Raw genomic sequence first — 21,355 nt, 5'->3', positions numbered from 1 at the left:
ATTAGATGGTTGATATCTGGCCAGGTGTGACGGGAAAAGACAGGTGTTCCAACCCCTCCCCCCTGGCCCAGGTTAAACTGGCTTTGTTGTTAACTGAGGCTAACCCTATTTGGGCATCTCACTTAGCTGCCTAATGGAAAAAGTGGAGTCTCTGCACTGATGGGAAATGAAAAAGGGAAGAAGGATTATGCTGGAAATTTCATTAGGAAAGAGCTCTCCAGATCCACTCATCATCTAGCCAGTCATTATCTCCCCCCCAACCCCCTCACCCGCTGCCCAGTCACCATCTATCCATCCATAATCCATCCATCCATCTATCCATTCACCATTTATCCACCTACGATCCATCCACCATCTGTCTACGCATCATCCATCCTCTCCAAGGCAGGCTGGAGTGGGAGCGCCCATCACCGAAGTCTGGAAACCCTGGCAGTTCTCCCAGGTTCTGCACTTACCTGCTGTGCAACGCTGGGAACCAATGCAACCCCTCTGAGCCTCAGTTTCTACACCTGCAAAGCGTAGATACTACCTCCATCAGGAGAGTGCGAAGTGGCATTCCTGTGACAAGTTTCACTGAGTGCTCAGTATGGTGCTTGTTCTACAGCTGGCACTCAGAAAATGCTGGTTTCCATCACCTTGTCAAGGACGTGAGGTTCATTCGTTCTTTCCTTCACTCCTTCAGTTCCGCCATTTGCTGTTGCCCTGAACATGAACAGTGGGGCTTCTGCCTTCATGGAGTCGACAATCTGATGATTGAACAAAAACCGTGCCCGGCCGAGATTACAGATGGGCTGACCGTATCCAGCCCGTGCATGTGTTTTGCTTGGCTAGCCATGTGGTGGTTTTTTTCTTCTTTTTTTTCAATAGACTTTATTTTTTAGAGCAGTTTTAGGTTCACAGCAAAACTGAGCAGGACGTACAGAGTTCCCCCATACCCTCTGCTCCCACTATCAACATCCCAGCCCTCCAGAATGGTACATTTATTACAGTTGATGAACCGACAGTGACACATCATCATCACCCAAAGCCCACAGTTCACAGTGGGGTTCACTCTTGGTCTTCTACATTCTATGGGTTTGGACAAATGTATAATGACATGGGTCCATCACTATAGTATCACACAGATTACTTTCACTGCCCTAAATATCCTCTGGGCTCTGTATTCATCCCTCCCTCTCCTCAGCTCTGGCAACCACTACCTTTACTGTTGCCTCTACAGTTTTGCCTTTGTCACAGTGTCCTACAGTTGGAATTCTACAGTATGTAGCCTTTTCATTGGCTTCTTTCACATCATAATACATATGTAAGGTTCCTCCATGTTTTTTCGTGGCTTGATAGCTCATTTCTTTTTAGCACTGAATAATATTCCGTTGTCTGGACGGACCACGGTTTATCCATTTACCTACTGAGGGTCATCTTGGTTGCTTCTAGGTTTTGGCTGTTATGAATAAAGCTGCATAAAAATCCATGTGCAGGTTTTGTGTGGACAGACGTTTTCAAGGTGTTGACTTTTTTTCTAAATTAGCTGCCAATATTTAAAAGTCGAGAGATTGCATATTGAAAACACAAACAGGGCTTTTAGCTTCTCTTGTAAAATAGAAGGATCTAGTATCTCATTCCAGCAGCTCCATGAGCACAGGAGACACCACTCTCCTGGGGCCTGGGCCTCTCGGCGTGCGGTGATCTCGCCCAGCACGTTCTGCTCATCTGTCTGTTGTCAGATGTCTCTAGGCACGTTGAGTTTGAGATCCCTGGTTGGGTGGGGATAACGTGTGCCTTATCTTATCAATGCCTTATTCACTTAAAACTAAATCCTTACATAGTACCTACTTGGGGCCAGGCACTGTTCTAAGAGCTTTGCAAAATTTAACTCTTTCAATCTTCATGGAAATCCTATGAGGCCAGTCCTATTATGATCTTTATACATGTGAGGAAACTGAGGCATAGAGACATTAAATAAATTGTCCAAGGTCACACAGCCAGAAGCGTCAGGGCCAGGATTTGAACCCAGGCCCTCTTGCACTTACGCACTAAGTTATGAGTATTCTCGGGGTGGTGGGCAGAGAGACAAAGAAGAGGAAGGGCAGGTAACAACCAAAAAGAAGCCACAGGGCAACAGAGCCAGTAACTGGGAGGTTAGAAAGAGTCAGGGAGCTCAGAGGAGAGGGAAACTTCACAGGTCTCCTGGCTCTGCAAAGTGCCTGGCGTGGTTGAGATGATCAGCTGGTCAAGTCAGGGAAGGCTTCCTGGAGGCCGTGTCCACTGGCTGGGACCTGAGGGGCTGGACGGGAATAGGAACCGCTTCATGGCCAGAGGACACGTTCCCTTAGAATCTCTTAGGCTCGACAAAAGGTCACTTCTTGGAACTTTAATGGCAAAATCCCATATCACAGGCTGAAATATGGGCTATGCGCGCCCCACATGTACTCATCGTTGAGAGAAGGCGTGATGTCCAGACTTCCTGTCTCAGACAGTGAGAGCAGTTAACCTGAGGTGGGCGCGGCAGGGGGCTGGCCTGGTCCATGAGAAGGCTGTGGCAGTGTCTGGAGCACCAAAAGGGGAGTAGCTGACTCAGGCATCAGGAAGAAGCGCTCCCTGACCATGACCTTGGGCAGAGCAGGCCTGGGCGCCTGTGCCCTCAGACTAGAGTCTGTTGGACATCAGCAAGCCCCACAGAAAGCCCCACAGCCTCAGAGGCCAAAGAGACTGGGCCTCCCCCTGCCAAGAAAGAAACTGAGGCCCAGGAAGGAAAGGGGGTCACTGGGTTGCAAATTTGGGACTCAAGGTCCCCAGAAATATTAGATTCATGCCAAAGGCATCATTTCACTGTATCAAGACCACCATCACCTCCTTATCTCACCGTGACATCTCACTGTGTCTGTCATCTCACCATGACAGTTGACACTGAATCCTGGCTCATCAAGAAAGCAGGTGTGAGGGCCGGCCGAGTGGCGCGGTGGGTAAGAGCTGGCTTGGGACGCCAGAGGGTCCTGGTTCGGATCCCACATATGAGGGCCAGTGACACTGCCCTCTACAAAAAAAAAAAAGAAAGAAAGCAGGTGTGGCTTTAAAAGCAGGCAGGAAAAGCGTTTTGTGGCCTGTGAAGGTGGACACACACACAGACACACACACGCACCACCCTTCTATATTTTCTCCCAGCCCCCAGCTGCTGCAGCCCCATGTCCTTTCAAAGCCCACCCGGAGGGCAGGCAGCGTTATTACCTAAGGAAGTCCCCAGCAGAAACGGGCATTTTGGTTGCTGTGAGGTAAAAAGAAGCAGGAATGTCTTGATCGTTTTTTGCCTTCCCTTTTCCCCCTCTCTCTCTTTTAAACCAGGCTTTTAAGCGCTGGCCTGCAGCCTGCTGATTGCCTCTCTGCAAAGCTATTTAGAAACTTCCTGTTCCACACGCTAATTAACAGTCTATGAATTTTAACTTCCACCCAGGCCCGGGTAGCTGTAATGTTCCATCGCAGAGGCCTGCATTTGCCACTCCAAGTCCTTGCTGTGTTTTCCCCCTTCCCCCTAACCTGGTCGCCCATGGGGACCTAGCAGGATTATCCTGTGCCCCAGGAACTGCCGAGTCTTCGGCCAAAAGAACTGGAATTGGGTCCTTTACCACAACCCACTTTGCCATTCCTGGCAAGTTCAAGGCAGACGGGTTCATTCACCAAAAACAACTGCATGACAGGAGGGTCTGTGCTGGGCCCAGCCCCTGGCCCCAAGATACTCAAGTCTGAGAGTAGACAAGTAAACAGTGGTAATTCTGGGGAATATTCATGTATTTATTCTTCACAACAACCCCTATGAGGCCAGGGTCCCTTTACAGACAAGAAAACCAAGGTCTGGGCTGGCCGAGTGGCGCGTTGGTTAAGAGCTGGCTTGGGACGCCATAGGGCCCTGGTTCGGATCCCACATATGAGGGCCAGTGACACTGCCCTCTACAGCTAAGATGCTGAACAACAGCTCAACCTGGAACTGGGCTNACATGTATATAAAATCCATATTACAACATGCTAGAAACCATAAATTGGAAACATGTGAAGTTGCCCTGTATTGGTCTGTAGATTGTGTTTTTAGTACGTTGACTTGAAATTGAGCCATCTTCACAAAGCACCTGAGGATGGGAGGGTGAACAGCGGCCTCAGGGAGCTGGGAGAGGGCGGCTGCTGCCCTGGTGCTCTGGGGCACATTTGTGGCCTCTCACTTCAATGCAAAGAAGTTACAAAGGAACTTAACTTGGCACCCCCTTCCCACCTTCCCAATCATACAAGGCAAATGCCAAACAGATGTCCTCAAAGGCTGGGAAAATGAAATGAAAGGCACATTTAGGATTTATAGAGCTGAAAACCAAAAACCAGTGGAAATTAGGACTACGATGAGCACAAAGCTTTCCATTAATGCATAATTTCTTTTCACTGTAGTACTTGCAAATTGGCTTCCAGATCCCCAAGCAGCCAGCAACAGATAGAGTGATGTGGCTTTAGTTTGATAAAGCAAAGGGTTTGAGCCAAGCACCCAAAGCGCTTCAGGATCTGGCGGAAACCTACCTGTGAGGCCTTGACTCCCCTTCCCCTGCGCTCTCAATGCCCCCCTCTCCGCAGCACGACCATCCTTGACTGCCCCCCACTCTCTAGCACACCCACCTTTGATCCCGGTAACTCTAGCACAGCCATGCTTTATCACCCCGTTTTTTAGCATACCCATCCTTGGTCCCCCCCCACTCCCTAACATTCCCATCTTGGCCCCTCCATTTTATATACCTGATCGTTTTCAAAATGTAGTCTGCCTTAGCTTTATAATCAGAACACAAGGTGTTCCAGTTTGCTAACANTACATATGACACATTTTAGTGAATGTCTTCTATGTGCCGGGTACTACTGCAGACATAGCACAATCAGCGGTGAGTCTAACAGAGCCCCTTCCTTCGTGGAGTTTACACTCAGTGGTGGAAGTCCGATGATGACAATCATATTCTCGGGCCGACCGAGCGGCTCTGTTGCTTCAGGGTTAGCGTAAGAGCATGCGCTCTGAGCAACACGGCCGCCGGTTCGATTCCCACATAGACCAGTGACTCTGTGCCCCAGTGAAGCAACGTCCTCCACAACTAGACTGAAGAACAAAAGGACAGCAACTTGTCTGTTCCCCTTCCCCCAATTCCCCAATAAAAAGCTTAAAAAAAAAAAGAAAATCAAGGTCTATTAACTTGCCTACGGACACACAGCTAGTAACTGGGAGAGCTGGGATTTGAACCCAGGCAGTCCATGTCCTAGGAACTTTTTTTCTATTGAGTTTGGTCTTGTTGATTTGTAGGAAGTCTTTCAATAGCAAGGAAATTGCCTCTTTATCTGTGATATGAGTTGCAAATAATTATACCTGTTTGTTGCTTCCTTTTGACTTTATTTAATTTTTCCTCTTGCAGTTTTAAAATTTTATTTATGAGAATTTAACAGCCTTTTCTCTTATGGCATTGGAGTTCTGTGTCATGCTTAGAGAGTGCTTTCTTCTAACGTTTTGAGAGTTTGTTTGGTTTTTTATTTTTATTTTTTTTGCATATAAATATTTGTTCCACTTGGAATTTGTTCTGGTGTATAGTATGAGGGCGGTTCTCACTTTAGTCAGCTGTGTCCTCGTCTCCTCAACTAGGAAAGCTACAGCTCAGAGTGTAGGGGTACTTATGAATATCTAGCAATTGGAGGTATTGGGGATTCTAGTTAAAAGGATATTATCCAAACTTGCAATCATGACTTAGATGAGACCTGCCCTATATTTTCCAGACCCTTTGCCATTCAATAGCAACAGAAAGTTAGGACCTCCTGAGCTGGAGGCCAGGGTACCCTCCCGTGCCAAGCCTGGGATTGATGCTGGGGATCAGGAGATGAATAAGTTGCCCCCGCTCTCAAGAACCATGCAGACCCATGGACAGACAGGCAGACAGACTAACAGACAGACCCAGCGAGGTGAGCCATTGAGGTAAGGGTAGCCTGGGGCCATGTTGGTGTGCCTTGAGCAATTGTGCCAAGAGAGAGTGGGGAGTTTCAGACACTGAAAATGTGCCTACTCAGCGGCACAGCGGAGAGGGATATGGACAGCAGGGGCCAGAGACACGTGGGTGTGCAGAATGCAAATAAGAGGCTGGAGAGGGAATCTGGCCCAAACTCCCTTGGAGACATTTCTCCCTATCTGACAGAGGGTCCACCAGTACTTTAGTGAGAAGGGATCGAGACTGGAACCAGAATTACGCTGTACAGGATGACCATTCCATTTTGTGCCCGTGTGTACAGTTGCCCTTGCCAACCCCATCCAGAAGCTTCCCCAAGAGACAATCATGTCATTTCCTTCCAGGTTGAACATCCAGGGTCCCTCTTGCTCAAGAAGCCCCCTTTTGCTCATGGCAGTTGGGGGTGACACTGGCCTCCTGGGTTCTTAGCTGTGGGGGGCTGGGCAAGTCACTTTGTCTCCCCAACTATTTTCTCTTCTGTAGCATGGAGAGGACAACATATACTTTTACAGAGTTGTTGTGGGACTAGAAGTGATAAGTGTCAAAAGCTTGGCAGGGGTCTGGGTGCCTAAGAGTTAACCATAGTGACAGTAATGACGCCGGTAATGATTATTATTGTGTCATCAATGGTCCGCACACGCCGCAGGTGTGTGTCAGCCACTGGTTCACCGTTCCCGTATGAGAAGGGATCTGACACAAGGTGGAGGGAGGTGCCACCTGGTGGCCCTCCCATCTGAAATGTGGCCTCTTCTGGCTGGGGAGGGGGTCTTGCCTCTCCAGCTCATTGGTTTCCTGTCTGTTTTCCACCATTTTGTTTCTTGGACTTCCTGAAAGTGAAGGATGGTTAAAGCCATTTCTACCGCCCCCAGAGCACAGAGACTGAGGGGCCCCTCCTCCCCTCCCTTAGGCAGGAGTGTCAGTTGGTTAGAGGTAAGTGACCTCACATTTGCTGTGTGGCCCTGGGCAGTTGCACCTCTCGGGTCCCCAGTCCGCGGAATGAATTGTGGGACCAGATGCCTCAGCGTTTCCTTTGAATGGATGATTTCACAGCTTGCTCTGTGAAGACGCCCACGTGCACTTCTGACATCCATGTGGCTTTTGTCTTAAAGCTTGTTTTAGTGTCTTTTTTCAACCCAAAGCATAAATGTGTCTAGAAGAGCAACTTGAAAAGTTCCTTCTTATATATTGCAGGAGACCCCAATTATCCTGAAAAACGTTTCACAGTAGGAGAGCTGGGGAGGGTGCCGACGGGAGACCTCCAGGGGACGGGCTGACGGGCCCCCTGGGGAGGCAGCAAGATACAGACCCGTCATGGCTGGGAGGCCTCAGGCTCGCTGATGGCCTTCTCTGAACTTGGCTGCAAAGGTGAGGGGTCAGGTTCCAGGTCCTGCCTGGCTGGAGAGTTCCACATCTGTGGGCTGGAAGGATGAGGGTCTCTGTGAAAAGGTGGGGAGGCACAGTGAGGAATCGCCCTGTTTCCTGCTTTGTGTCTGCTAGAGCCCTCCACAAGCTCATTTTATTCTTCTCCTCCCTGGCTGACAAATGAGGTCAGTCAGGGCAGCTCCTGGAATTTAAGAAACTTAGGGTACTTTAGGATGCGGAGGCAGGGTGGCGGGTGTCCTTGAAAAGCTTCTAATCCGCTGCCGGAGCCTTCTACCTGATCTTTTCCAGAGTTTGGTTAGACGCCCTGGATTGATTCCCTGGGCCCTTCCTGCGGCTCCCAGCCCTGCGTGGCTGACCCGGCCATAGGCGCGGCTCTGGCGCCGCCTAGTGGTGGGTGCGGCGAGCGCTGGCGCCCCCTTAAATCTGGAGGCGGAGGTGCCTTGTTCATCTCACCCAAGACTCACACGGAGGTCCCATGTCCTCTCAGCTTTTTGTGCTTCATATTTATATAAGCCAGCCAACAAAACGTCTTTCATCTTCCTCAAACGCTTCGTTGCTCTACTGCATGTCAAGTGTCCTTTTTTTTTTGGTTGGTTGGATGTTTATATTTTATGCTGTTTTCTTCCTCACCCTGAAACTCTATAGTGAGGAAACAGAGCCCCAGGGGCCAGTGTGTGGTGCCTTACTGCCATTCTCTCCGAGCCGCGTTTTTTTTCATCTATAAAATAGGAAAATAGATTCAGAGACTTTATACAGCTTTTAAGCACAATGACAACGGGGGATGGGGGGGCGGGGGGAGGGCTTAGTGATGTGGGGAAATGATCATGTTGATATGTTAAGGCGAGAATGTGGAATACAAAGGCAAGATTTCATCTAACATGATGGAAATTATATGAGTTTTCATTACACTATTTAATACATTTATTATTTAGGTGATACAATATGTAAATACAATACATAATACACAGTATAGAACAGAATACTTATGTCCAGGGAGGTGGGTAGCAAGAACCATAGTGATGATGGTAGGGCACTTCCTGAGCTTGCTGTTACCATTCTGGGAATTTGGAACAAAAGACTCTTAACTCTGAACTTGTCCCCAAAGCAAAGTTGCTGACAGGATAGGTAGTGAGTCCCCAGTCATGGGCATTTGCTCATGTGGCTCAGAGGTCCCCAACCTAGGCTGCACATTAGAATCAACCTGGGAAGGATTTTATAAATCCAGATGCCCAGGCCCCATCTCAAGAGAATTAAATCAGAATTTTGTGGGTGGGACCCGGTTCTCAGCAGTTTTTAAAGTGATGAACGCGTTCTTGACTTGGACTAGGGTCTGAGTCTGGGGTTGGGCGATCGCATAATTTGGAGGGGGTCAGGATTGGCATACAGTGATCATTCATCAGACGTCCAGAACACAGTGTCGGTCCCTGTCTGCTGTCCGCTCGCCACTTTGGGCCATCCCCTGTTATCCCCCAGCCAGTCTGCTAGTGTAGAGGGTCTCCTCCTTCCCTCCCAGCCCCTCCCCCCAAGCCTCCCCTTCTTTTGTCTCACCTACAAACCAAACTCCCTTCCACCTCGGGGTCTGCAGGGCTCTCTGGGTGGAAGCGCTCTGAGATGTCCTGCTAAGCTTGGACCTGTAGTGGCCAGAACTCCAAGATGGAAGAGAGACGTCCTATAGGAGCCTTGGCTGCATTCAACCAGCAGGGTGCCAGCGCTGGATTTCTTCCTGGGAGCTCCATTTGGCTGTGTGTGTGTGTGTGTGTGTGTGTGTGTGTGTCCGTGTACACGTGGGGAGCACTGGTGTGACCATAGGTCAGTACTCACGTATCATCGGGGTGTGTAGCTGTGTGACCGTGTGTGCACATCATTGCTGGGCCACCCAGAAGGCAGGTTTAAACGCATACACGTCCAGGGCTCTGGCAAGCCAGGGGCACTGAAATGAATGAACAAACGGATGGGTGAATAAATAGACAAACAAATCAATACATGCATGGAAAATCAATCATTTAAAGTTGCAATCAGAAAAATTCAGAAAGAAGTTATTTTATTTTTAGCCTACATGTATGTTTTCTGACATTTGACATTTCAAAAATTAATAATCTTTTCTGTTAACTTTCATATGGTGGGCAGGCAGTCTTCATGAGCTGCTCCATGCTTAAGGCCTCTTATAGGTGACATGTGACCCTGGCACACACAAGGGCTAGCGCAGCACACCTGAGCATGCAGTGGATGCATGTGATGCAAGAGTCAAGGAGCTGCCTGGGGGCTCCTGTGTGCAGGAATCGTCCATGTACTCGCATGGAGTGTGTGCGTGTGTGGGCACAGGTGGGTGCAGGCAGACGCAAGGGCTCTTAGAAATTGCTGTGTAACCTGGGCATGCACAGGGGTGCTGATGGGTTTTCTGTGGGTGTATGTGCTTGTGGGTACATGCTTTTCTGCCCACAGAGAAGAAATCTTCTGTAACTCAGGCACCATCTCTTAACTTCAAGTGTGAAAGGCAAGATGTAAATTCCTTAAAATGCAAGAACAGATTCTAAAGCTAAGGCTGTTCCTGAACGCCTCGTGGCTCAGGCTTGCATGCGTCTTCCTTTGACCGCACCCTCACTCATGCACTAGTCCAAACACAGAGACCACCGACATGTACGTGATCGTGAACATGAAAACAACAGAGGTAAGTGGGAATCGGCCGTTCCATTCTGCCAGAGGTTGGCATTTCAGACTATTCGGATTGGGAAGAGTTGAGACTTTTGATCTGCCAGTCAAGGATGAACACGACTAAGTGAAAATGAGGCAAGAGAATATTCCAGCAGGTAACTAAGGACTGCAGGACGGTGAGAGTCGGATCACAGCCGTTGAAGGTGCCAGCACTCTGCCTTCCTCTGGTCTCGCATGGACGGTGCCTCTTAGCGCCCCCTGGTGATGGGTTTTGCCTACTGCAGACAGATGTAGGAACGAGGAGAGGAGAGCGGCTCCCTCTATGCCAGGACACAGAAAAATACGGACTATTGCATGTGAGATCCTCTGTTAGATGTGTAGCCATCCCATCCACCTGGCCAAGAAAGGCATGTGATTTTCCAAAGTCACCCGGCTAGCGGGCAGTGCACCTAGCACCAGGTGCCCTTCTCCTGACCTGGCGGGCTGTCCTCGGCCCATGCCTCACTCCACTCCTCCTTGCATCCTGGCTCCACCTTGGTCCCCCGCCAGAATGTGAGCAGAAGACAGGAGCAGGTGCCAACTATGATTTCAAGGTGTCTGGATCCTGGAAATGTTTACTGTTTGTGTTTAGCCATCGTCTCATAAGGTCCCTATTAAAATGAAACGTCCTTTATGTCAAGGGTCAATAAACATTTTCTGTAAAGGGCCAAATCGTAAGTTTTTAAAGCTTTTCAGGCCAGGTGGACCCTGTTGCAATTACTTAACAGCCACTGGAGTGTAAAAGCAGCCTCAGACAATACATAAATGAATGAGTGTGGCTGCGTTCCAATAAAACTTTATTTACAAAACCAAGCGTCGGGCTGGATTTGGCCCCCGGGCCTCGCTTGTCCACCCCTCCCCTATGTAGCAGACCCCTGCCCTTTGCCTGCTCAGCATAGCGATTTCTGCTTCTTTTGGTGAAACAAGTCTTCCTTTTAAGATCTATCCTGCCCCCATTTTCAAATGTATGGAGTATGTGGAGTTGGCCTTCAGCTACCCACATGGCTCACGTTAATCAGCGTGTTCTGCTTTCTCCCTACCCCTCAAATGCTAGTTGGTTCAAGAATGGATACCTGACCCAATGGGTGCCAGTGAGAGCTGGGGGTCTTTGTTCAACACGTGGGCGAAAAGATAATCTTCCTTCCCCTGAAGCTGTGAGGTCTGGAACGGGTGCGGCACTTTCATTTACTGAGGGAGAAAGCCTGGGACGGCCAGTGGGCACTGTGGAGCCTGACATAGGAAGAAATGAGAATCAATAAAAGATGGCTACTCCCTGGTGACATCACCTGAGCCCCCTAGATCAAGCCTCCCCTGCAACTCGAACAATCTTTGGACTTTTCAGTATGTGAGCCAATAAATTCCCTTTTACGGTTTAAGCTGTTTGACCTGGGTTTTCTGTCGCTCACAGCCTAACCCCCTAACTGATATATCATCCTGATGCTCTCTTGGGGCCTGTGCAGGCCAGCCTCCTGCGTGACAAGGGGCTTCCGTAGGCCTGAGATGCTTGGAGGTTGTGTCTGAGATGCTGGCGGCCGCCTCTGCGCCTCTGACATGCTCTGCTCTCCAGAGCAGCCTGAGCACGACCTCTCCTGGGCCCCTGGCCCCTGAGCCAAGGCTCTGCCTTTGGCCTCCGACCAGGGCTGAACTTTGCCGTCATCGTTGGGAAGCCTGGATTCTCCAGCCTGTGCACTCTAAAATGTTCTCTAGCGGAAACATCTGGGCCGTCCTCTGGCCCCAGGGTGCACACCTCTCAGACTGCCATAAGTCACAACAGCACGTCACGGGGTTTATTGGGGTTATGAATTATGGATATGGCCCAGGCTGTGCACTTTTCATTATTTTTTTTCCTGCTGCAATTAAGCCACAAATCATACTTGAGAAATGGGAAGGTGACCGAATTAGTCAGGATTCGTTCATAATAGGCTGACCCTGGAAAAGCCATCCGGGAGGGGGTCAGATGTTTGCCAGGTCCCAAGAGCATGGGCCGGGAGATAAACGGTGGTGTCTCCTCACCCAGGTTTCCAGCTAATGGACTTTGTACATCGGAGAGGCTTACACTGCCCAGCCACACATTTAACCCACTCGGCGCCTTTGTCTGGCCTCAGCCAGAAAACAGGGAGACCCCATGGAGAATGGATGAGGACGGAGGTGGGGTGGTCTTGCTCCTTGACTGACTGTCAGACTGAGGACCAGCTTTCTGATCCCCTAAGTGATTGAGATGAGGAGTGAATGGGATCATTCCCAAGTCCAGAGATTCTGGGATAAGAGGGTTTTTACCCTGCAGGAACATTTGAGTCCTTACCTTTTTCAAGTTAGCTTTTTATTGAAATATAATGTGCACGTAGAAAAAGCACACAGCTGGATGAATGTTCAGCCTGTGCAACCAGCACCCAGGTCAATGTGAAGATTTGCTACTACAGAGAGGAGTGGGTCAGGCTTTTAGTCCTTGAGACTCTCCAAAGCTGTCTTTCCCATCTGTGTTTGAGATGGGGGCTATGGAAAAGGGAGGCGTGGAGCCAGAGCCCTCGCTGACAGCAGGGGACATGCTGAATGAGCACGTTTTCCTGATAAGCCAGTGAGATTTTAGGGTTGATTGTTAACGCAGCAGAACCGAGCTTATCCCCACTCTAACAAGACCCTGTTCGAGTCATCCTTGCAGGATGCTTGATGACAACTCTGACATTAGCTAATAACCAAGGCTGACAATTAAGAATGAGTGATTCATGTCATTTAGCCATTGCTGAAATCAATAAGGTAATTGGTGACTGGTGTCTTCGTCTTCCAGCCACCCTGAGAGTCCACGGGGACATTGTCTGGTGCTCCATCTCTAGATCCCTCTTCCCCCCAAGCCAGTGATCTATCCCTGAACTGTCTCTCATATCTGTTTCCTTCTCTCCATCCTGGCCACTGCCTGGGTTGAGGCCTGGTCATCACTAACCAGGATGCTGCAGTGGTGGAGGTGGCCTCTCTTCATCCAGCCTGGCCCTGACACTTGTCTTCAATCCCTCCTCTACGACACAGCTAGAACAATCCTCCTAAAACACAAATCTAACCATGGGTGCCCCTCTCCAATTCCCCACTCAATCCCTTCAATGACTGCTATTTACAACAGGGCTTTTCAAGTGTACCATGTGGTAACACGCATGATTCTATGTTTGAATCTTAGCTCTACCACTCGCCATTTGTGTCACTTAGCAAGTTACTCAACTACTCTGTGCCTTAGCCACTTCACTGATAAAAGTGAGGAGAATAATGATAATAATGAATAATCACAGGATTGTGGCAAATATGAGATGAGTCAATAAGTTGCTTGGAACAGTGTGTTCTGTCATCTATTGCTGCAATAATAAGCCACCCCAAAACCTAGTGGCTTAACATGACAATTATTTTACTAGTATCTCACATTTCCGGGGGTTGACTGGGCTCAGCTGGGTGGTTCTCATTTGGGTCTCTCACAAAGTTTCGGTCAGATGGTGGTTTGGGGTTGGAATCCTTTCTCCTCTGTCTGGCAGGTGATGCTGGCCGCTGGCTGGGGTCTCAGCGGGGGCTGCAGGCTTCCTCAGAAGCTGGCTGGCTTCTGAGACTGAGAAGCCCGAGAGAACCAGGTAGAAGCTGCATAAGCTTTCATGACCTAGCTTTGGAGGTCACATGGCTCTTCTGCAGTAGTTAAAAGTCTTTCAGATTCAAGGAGAGAGCCTAGATTTCACGAGAGGGAAGAGCAGGAAGGCTGGGTGGGTCAAGGTCATATTATAAGAAGTGAATGTGGGATGAGAGAGTCTACTTGGGCCATCTTGGAAAATCTAACCTGCCATACAATGCCCGACAAGTAGCAAGCGCTCAGCGACATGTTAGTTGCTATTATGGTTGTTATTGTTTTATGAATACAATCTTCATTTGGAAGCTCAGTGTGTCAACGAGATAAAAGTAGAGCAGCTGGGGGTGAAGATGATACAGGGGTCCCTATATCAGCCCTGAGGAAGCTCCTAGAAATTGTAAGGTCTCTGCAGGGCCCAATGGAAAGCCACTCGGTTGGACCAATCACAATTCTTTGTTATAAGCAACAGAACCCACTCTAGTTAGTTTAAAGAAAACAGGGGATCGTAAAAGAACATTGGCAGCTGTCAGGATCTCCAGGAGGGTCAGGGGTGCAGGCCTGGAGGCTTATGGGCAGGAGCAACGGCCACGTTTCGCCCCAGTGGAGGGCCCGGTGCCATCGCTGCAGAACAGATGGAAGCAGGTGCTGACAATGCGGGGCACGGTGTATTACCACCCTTGGCAGGATGGCTCTGTGAGGTGAATCTACAAAGTATCTCTCGTCATACCACTGGCTTCCAAAATGAAGTCTCCCATGGCTGTGTCTGATTGGTGGATTCGAGGTCACATGGTGGTGCCCCAGTTGCAAGGGAAGCTGGGACAGAGAGTTGCTGGCTTCTACCTTGGGAGGGCTTCGATTCCTAAGTGGGACATTCTTCAAGTTCCTGTGGCGTTAAGGAGCACCATGCATGTTCCCCATATCCACCTTGGTTCCTTCTCAGTCCCACAAGCTTTCTGAGCTCTTTGCTGCCCTCCTCCCTCTCATGGCTCCTTCTTGTCTCGCTTCCCGGTAACCTCTGACCTATCTTCCCCCCATAAAGCTTTTCCCGCTTCCGCCTGCTGCTCCCCACTTTGTGCCTTTGTGCAGCGCCTGGACAGATCTATGTCCCAGCATCCACTGAAGCAATTGTTCTTATTTATTCTCATGCCTGTCTTCCCCCCAGAGTTTCTGGGGCAGCGGCCTTATCCTGTCCGTCTCTGACTCTAACATGTGCAGCGGTGAGCTGGCACCCAGTAGGTGCCCTGAGCATGTGTGGGAAGGAATAGAGTGAATGACAAGGCCCACGTCACAGAGTTTCATGCTGCCCACAACAAGGGCATCTGGAAGCCCTTACTTGCTCTGAGATCCGAGGCTTAAGAGAGCTCACATTCACCATGCAGATTTTCTTCGACTCCCCCCAAAAAACAGTATTCTAGGAGGCTTTCCTCGCCTAGAGTAGTCCTTGGGGCTGAAACCAAAGGAAAAGAACCCAACAGGAAGTGGGCCTGTTTCCCCGTTCAATAGCGCCTCTCGATTGAGTGGCGACCCTGTGTTTCTGGCTGAGAGTCAGGGAGTGGGCGACGGGCTCTGCCTCATCTGGTTTTCTCTTGTTTCATTCTGACCTCTCCAGGAGAAAGGCCGTGCTGTTGGCAGGGATGAGGACTTAATCTGGCACTAAATGAGTAATTAAAAGTGAGGCCTTGGATATTTGTGTAATGAGCTGAGAGTATTTTTCACTAAGCTGTCATGCGGGTTCTCTAATCAACGTTGTCTTCACATTTAATGGCAAATGACAGTGTTTATATAACAGAAAGGAGAAAAAGAAGGCATACGGATCCCCCAGCCCAACCTGTCTCCCCTTCATTCCTGTCTGAGTTTCCATCTCCCTCGGCCCTCACTGCTGGGTTGGGTCAAGACAGGCCAGCATTTAGGTCAATGGTGGCACGTGTTTATGGTGCCAGAAGCTAGTTCTACCTACAAGCGGGAGTCAAGGCCAAAGAATAACGGTTGGCCTTTGCGGGGAGGGGGTTAACATATGGGGTGTGTGTGTGTGTGTGTGTGTGTGTGTGTGTGTGTGTGTGTGTACACATAGATACACCTTGTTCTATAATTCCTCGATTGATATTTGCCTATACATTCATTTCAAACAATGTCCTCAAATACCAAATCATCTAGAATAAAAAAACCGTAGCTGCCTTTCACTACCCCTTCCCCGACTGTCCCCCTACCCCCTCTACATTGATGTGCTTCTAGGAACAGGTAAGTACCCTAGCAGTTAGCCCTTAGGTGTCCATCCTGAAGTTTCTAGGTTTCCCCTCCCAATGACGGACACCTCTTTCTCTACCCCTGGAAGCTCTCTCGGGCTAATAGCTTTTCTGGTCACTCCTGGAAAATAATATGTCCTCTATCTACTTTTAGCTTAAAAACCAATTTCTTTGTTTGGTCCAGTGTCATAATGACAGCATTGAATTCTACCCAAAGGTACTCGTCTCCTTTCCCCACCTGTGTACTCAAACTGGAACCCAGAGGAGACAGATGGGCCTGGCTGGTTTCTTTCCTCTTTCCTCCACCAGCGCCTCTTGCGGGGGCCTCAGCAGGTGTCCTTCCTGCTGCCCCATGAAGGAAAGAGTGGGAGAAGCGAGATGCAGGAAGGTTCTATTGGACGGAGCAGTGGTGGTCTGGGCTTGGCAACATTTAGTGAGCATCCTTCTTGCCCGGAGCCTCTGCAGAGCTCTTAGTGAGACCCCCAGCAGGAGCCTCAGGTACACTTCTCCTCTTGCTTCTGGACACATCTCTCACTTTTGTCCTTGGCCTTGGCCTCTACCAGCCCACCCTGTCCTGCCGCGTTCTGCCTCACCAGGCACCTTCTGGGCAAAGTCCCTTCCAAGATAGCTGCACCCCTGCTCCCTTGGTGGGTCTACTTTGTGGAAACAGACTCTCTCATCACTGCTGTGCCTTCAGTGGAAATACGGTCCCCACACCTTCACCCTCTCCCACGCCAGGCTGGTGGCTGGGCCACTTGCCTTAAAGCTTTCTCAGACACAGGCTGACACCCACAAGCCCTGAGTCCACGGACACAAGTTCTCCAGTGGTCACCTGAAACCCATTACCAGGTTTGAGGTAAGAGGGCAGGACGGTTCCTCCATGGGGCAGGGCAATACCCCAAGAAGCCCCTAGACTCCACTAGAAATCCTCTCTGTCCCTGTCCCTTCAACCTGGATGTGGGGTTCTGGGGTGAGAGTTACCAAAACAGGTTTTCATCACCTTCTTTGTGACTCACACTAGGTCATCCAGAACCTCGCTTTGAAATGTGGGGATATCTGACACCTACTGTTTTGCTACCAGCCTCTGGGGCTCAGTGGAAATCTGAGACAAAGTCACACTTTAACACCTGGTGTAGAAAAGATCAGGGGTGACAATGGCTCGTCCTGCTCACCCTCTGGCTGCATCACAGCTGTCACCCCATTCCCAGGGGATCTTACAAATCATCTCACTCAGCACTCCCAATAATACCTGTATGTGAGACAGTTAATTCTGTTCCCACTTTACGGATGAGGGTACCAAGACTCAGAGAGATCAAGGAATTTGCTCGGAATCTTACCAGCAGGAAGCACAACGCCTTGGCTGGGATTCTGACCTCCGATTGCACATGCCCCTTTGTGACCATCCCTGCAGGGCTCATCACCACCACAGCATGCCCCCCCCCCCCCCCCCCCCCCGTTTTCCAAACGGACTCCTGGCAAGGATTATCACCGATACCACCCGGTGCCTTTTTCTGAGCTCTGTCAGCTGGTGCTGCTCTTTTGGGAAGATACAGAAGTATTAATGCCCTCGTTTACTACATTGTAGGGCTCTGCATGTACTTGCATTTCAATGGAGGACTTCAGTGGGATGATGCTTAATCAGAAGGCGCTGGGAGAGACCCTGAGAAACCGCAGGTGAGCAAGACCCAGTGTTTGTCTTTGAAGAGGACATGGTGCCTAACCCCCATCCCATGAAGCAGGACACTCACAGGAGAAAACAGAGGTCCAGAGAGCTTCAGTATTGAAGTCTAATGGCAAATAAGTGGCAGAACCAGCCCTGTCTGCTTTTCCATCCGGGGCCTCGCTGCCGGGTGCTGAGTGTGTCAGACTATCCTGCCCTGATTTGGGGGGTGTCTTGAAGACATCTTAGCAGAGAAGAGAGACGGGAGAACCATGTGTCATCTTGACAATGATGGTCCAGCCCTTGCATCTGGCCATAGGACACACACATTCCCCGACCCCGTTTGGGAAGAGATCTGACCAATTGCATTAAAAAAGAATTTAATTCTGCGTGGCCCTTCAAATTTGGACTTTCTGAAACTTGAGATTCAGCTCATTTAGGGAACTGACATTTCTGGTGAAGTAAGGTTTTAGGAAGCAAATCTTTCCAGCAGTGATGGGCATTATGGGGAAGGGGCGTTCTTTGAGGTACAGCCCAAGCAGGGCATTGCCTCCACAGACCTTTTGCCAATGTCAAATGCCTTGGGCTTCAATTAGTCCGTAAAAAAACGTGAGTCCCAAACAAAGCTGGAGGTCATATGTCTGGTCCAGCCCAGTCCCAGTCCCAGCAGAGAGGTCACCAGTGAAATCATCACGCTTCCTCTGACTTTACCTTCAGCTTATCCCCTCTCTCTCACTCTGCCCTGCCTCCTGGTTTTTCCTCAAGCACGTCAGGTATTCTTGCACAGGACCTGTGTCCATGATTGTCATCATCTGACTAGTCTGTCCCTGGTTCTTCAGAAAGGGCCCCCAGCCTTGGCTCAAATGTTGTTTTCGAAAGGAGACCTTCTCCGAACACCACCTCCAGGCCCCACAGTCCCTAACCCTCCCCACCGCCCTTTCTGCACGGCACTCACCTCCATCCAATACACTATATAGATCACATTTACACTGTCGTTTGACATCTGTCTCCCCACTAGCATGGCTGTTTGTTTGCTCCCTGTGGTATTCCCAGCTTCTGGGACACTTCCGGCACACAGTAGGAGATCAAGAAAGACCAAAGAGTGAGGCATAAGCCATCCCAAGCCCAACAAATTTTCAGCTTTCTTGTGTCGTCAGGCTCAACAGCACACTCCTCTCCCTACCTCTTGCCCGGAAGTCCCCCTGGGCTGTAACTCCGTGGGACCCCAGGGCTCAGAGTTGGAAAAGCAAAGCCTTGTACCAGTTCCCAAAATAAATCCCAATAAAATAAGAGACCTACATGTAAAAACACGTAAAACAAAATGTCAAAGGCTGGAAGAAAATGTAAGTGATTATTTGTCAGCTCTCGGAGGGGAAAGATCTTTCCTATGTCTTTATCTCAGTGGTTAATATGCAATAAGCAATTCAGCGTGGGTGCATGTCATTGCAAAGGACGTTTCTAACCACTGCCCTCCCCTCTGCACCTCCTCCCCAGCTCCTTACGCAGAGGCTCATCATTGTAACAATTACTGCCAGCATTTCTTTATCCTTTTAGAGGTATTATATGTATTACAGAAAATACTGAAGCACATTGCACACAGTCTGCGACACCTTACCTCGTTCACGTAGCAATGTATCGTTTTTTTTAAGATTTTTTTTTTTATTGGGGAATTGGGGGGATGGGAACAGTGCTGGGGAATTGGGGGAAGGGGAACAGACAAGTTGCTGTCCTTTTGTTCTTCAGTCTAGTTGTGGAGGACGTTGCTTCACTGGCCCAAGTTGGCACATCATTGCGCTCTTCCCTGGTGAGGCAGATCAGTCGCCGGCTTCTGGACGGCCGCTCACAGCGGCTGCTGGCCGCTCACGCTGGCTGCTGGCCACACACGGTAGCCCATGGCAACCCACTGCCACAGGGACTGCAGCCTACGCCGTCGCCGGCGACTCACAGCAGCCCAACTCCAGGTCGAGCTGTTGTTCAGCATCTCAGCCGTAGAGGGCAGTGTCACTGGCCCTCATATGTGGGGTCCGAACCGGGGCCCTCTGGCGTCCCAAGCCAGCTTCCAACCATCGCGCCACTCGGCCGGCCCCCAGCAATGTATCATTTTTTATCAGTATTTGCACATCTGTTTCTTCCTTTTTTTAAAAAAGAGTTTCATGTATTTTAATAGCAAACTTATAGGAAGAGCACAGAAAACAGACAAGATAAAAAAACATGTGCTTTCACGTGAACAAATCAGAGAAGTATATTGAATGAGCGGAGTCTACTGTATGATAAAAATGCTAAAAACAACATTTCATTGCCTCCAATAAGGAACTTCCTGGTTTTTATCAAAAAAACAAACCCAAAGGCTGGCATTGCACAGAAAATGTCAATAGGTTTACTTATAACTGCTGAAGCTTGTTCACTGAAACATTCTGACTAGCATGAATGTTTTATGATCCAACATGTATATTGAAAATTCGCACACGAATGAAAATAGAAGAACTGCCAATAGCAGATTTCTGTCCCCTATTTTCCCACTTGCAATCATATACTTAAGTATTTTTGAGCTCATGGGGGAAAACATGTGAACATTCAGAACTACCAATAACAAGAAGCGTTTTGGGTTTTTTTGTTTTGAGACTGACATGTCTCCCATCCTAGGGACGTCTTAAGCATACAGTCCACAAACGCAGCGTGCCAGCTGCATACCTTCTGGCCCAAGTGTTAACCTTGTGGCCTGGATAGCACAAGTTTGATGTCTTCACAAGGGCCAACCAGATAGGTTCTGTAATCGGGAAGCCCTCTGCTTTGTAAGAGCCGTGGGATAGAGACCCCTTATTGACTCCCCTTCTTTGGCCGGCGCTCTGAAGCTGGAGGCAGCGTGGGTGTTAGAGAAAGGGCCTGAATAGCAGTGTAGTTACTCCAATAAATGTGATGGGGTTCAGACCGTGCCACCCCCAAATGTGTCACTCTGATGTGTTGTCTACTCTGAGTTTAAAAAGGCACTTGAAAAGCAGCCAATTGAGGGAAAACACTCCGACCTTCTTTCTTGTTCTTAAAAGCAGGAGACAAAATAGCTAGATGAAAGCTGTCATTCCCAGCTTACCAGAAGGAAAGCAACGCTCTCATCATTAAGGATGAGACATCGAGACCGAGAAAAGCTTGCACGAGCAGACCTGGTTACAGTAATTCTTATCTTCTGTTAGCCTCCCTACATAGTGGAGCCACTTTTCACAATTGTCTCCCTCTGTCTCCAGGCCTTCTCGTCTGTCCTTGCTGGTGAATAAAACAGGCTATTGGCTTTGGCATATTTATCATGTATCTGGCTACATTATTGAACTCTCATTATTTTTTAATAGTCTTTGAGATGATTCTCTTGGGCTTTCTTGACATATCATATTGTCTAAAAAGAACCTGATTTCATCTCTTCCTCCAGGATGGGAATTCAAGAACAATGTGGATGAATAAAATACCCCCTGGCACCCTTTTCTTGCCCAAATTTAATGGCGATATCTGTGGTACTTCACCATCAAATGTAAGATGAAGTTCGATGTTCTATTCTTCCTAATTTTCTAAAATGTTTTGGAAATTTGAGAATAAATATTAAATTTAATCAAATGCTCTTCACACATGGCACTTATGAAGACTGTTTTTTTAAATGCATCTTATTAAATTAATAGTTTGCCTCCTATTAAACTACTGTGTCGTCCAAGTTTCTCTACTAGGTCCCGGAGAACATTGTTATAAACTAATTAGATTTGGCTTGCTCATATTTCTTTGTTTTTCCATTCACATTTTATAA

This window comes from Hipposideros armiger, unplaced genomic scaffold (assembly GCF_001890085.2).
Source record: "Hipposideros armiger isolate ML-2016 unplaced genomic scaffold, ASM189008v1 scaffold_69, whole genome shotgun sequence".
Lineage (NCBI taxonomy): Eukaryota > Metazoa > Chordata > Mammalia > Chiroptera > Hipposideridae > Hipposideros > Hipposideros armiger.
This window is presented reverse-complemented; position numbering follows the sequence as displayed.